The following is a 2,003-nucleotide window of genomic DNA, read 5'->3' as shown; positions in this document are numbered from 1 at the left end:
GAAGAGGCTGCCCAGGGAAGTGGTTGAGTCACCATCCCTGGAGGTATTTAAAAGACATGTAGATGCGGCACTTAGGGACATGGTTTAGTGGACATGGTGGTGTTGGGTTGATGGTTGGACTCGATGATCTCAGAGGTCTTTTCCAACCTTGATTCTATGATTCTATGATTCTAAAAGAGTCTGTTTGCATGTTCTTCACTCCTGTGCTTCCAGCAGGGAGGGGAGGGATGAATGGCATAGAGAAATTGGGCCAGTGCTTTTCATTCTTGTGCTTTCACAGTATTTCTTTTCTGTAGGACCCTGTTCTGATGATTCAGGAGTGTCACTTTTGTGTCTATTTGGGGATGGGAGCAGAAGTGCATGTCATTGCCTGCACGCCCTTCCATGTGTCTTGTTGCTGGCTTCCCACCTTTCTGTACTGTAGTCTCTGCACAGTCCCGCTCCTAGCGTTAATCCCCAGTTCTGGCATCCTGAACCTCTTGGGATGTGGCTGAGTGACATGAGCAAACAACCACTTGACAGGACAGAACAGTCTGACCTGTCCTGTGAGTCTCAGTAACTTTCAGAGAGGTTAAAACCAGAGTAATCGCTTTTTCTTGATGGTATGAAGATGAGTAGAACTAGGGAAATGAAGTATTTTTATAATTTAAGTCTTTGCCTGAGCTGTTCCTTAAATAGTTAATGAAATTTACAGAAATGTAAATTTTTGGTTAAGCTGATTTTTTTTTTACAATCTTCTTGTGTAGTTATATTGGCATACAGGTCGGCATGATAAGTACGCTCATCTAGCTGTCTAGCAATTGGCTAAACTGACTGCTCTCATTTTTAATTGCTTGAAAGCATCCATAATTGCTACTTCATTAGCTGAAAAGAAATGCCAAAAAACATTTCTGGGGCAGAATCTCTATTTGCCCAAAGAACTCAAAAGCTGGTGTTCAATAATATTTCAGTTTTACGTAAATTTTGAAGAAGACAGAATATTCTCCACTGGAAATGCTGCTGCCCTATAATTTTTAAGTTTCAGAAATCTTTTCTATAAAACCAAATTTTGAGAGCTGAAATTAATCCATGAAAGAAGCAACGTATTTCACTAACTACAGTTTAAGTATGTATTTATGAACAGAATTTTAGAAATTAAAAAGATTTTTTTAAAATCTATGGGTAGAAATGGAAAAGCTGCAAAAATAAACTTCCTTGAACTGGCGTGTTTACAGAGTTATAGACCTGCAGTAGGTCAGTGATATTGGTATTCCCTTGTTATGTATACCGAATTCAATGTACACTAATGAATGTGTATTGACTGGTCTTGTAATACAACCTAAACTGGTTCCAATTCTTACATGACTATCAGTGTAAAACCTTGTGGCAACAGAAAGCTGATTTTGTCACATTCATTGCATTCAAACTGTTTAACTTGCTTAACAAGGTTAAGTTTTGATGTGCGTGAAGCCCTGGGGACGTGCAGACCTTGACACCATGGCCTATTTGCAAAGCCTTTCCAGGGTTTTAAATAGTTATGTGGGCAAAATTATGTTGGAACAATTATTATCATTTCATTATTTGAAGGTATTTAAGCATTTGATATTGTAAATATTTTTTCCTGAAAGAAATATTGGTAAGTAATTATATACCATATTAATTGATATGGTTTCAAGACTTTTTTCAGAGCAAATCACCAAATCAACATTTTGAAGATGGAAGATTGTATCAATAACACTAATTCTACTTCACTGCATGTATGCAATGTTTTTATTTTGTTTAGCTATGGTATGTAAATCAGGTAACCTGATGCCAAAATCTTAGGTTCCATTTATTTCACTTTAAGTTTACAGCCTTGAAAATGCCATGTGGGGTTGTATTTGAATACACTACGTGTACTGTAAATGACTTTTATAAGGTCAGAATGATCCAATTAGCTACATGGTCATATTTCTAATCACATTATTATATCTCAGATAATATGAGGCACAGGTGAAAAAAGGTCAAGTAGTCTAATATACTCT

This window comes from Aptenodytes forsteri, unplaced genomic scaffold, assembly GCF_000699145.1.
Source record: "Aptenodytes forsteri isolate BGI_AS27 unplaced genomic scaffold, ASM69914v1 Scaffold256, whole genome shotgun sequence".
Lineage (NCBI taxonomy): Eukaryota > Metazoa > Chordata > Aves > Sphenisciformes > Spheniscidae > Aptenodytes > Aptenodytes forsteri.
Note: the sequence above shows the minus strand (reverse complement) of the source record.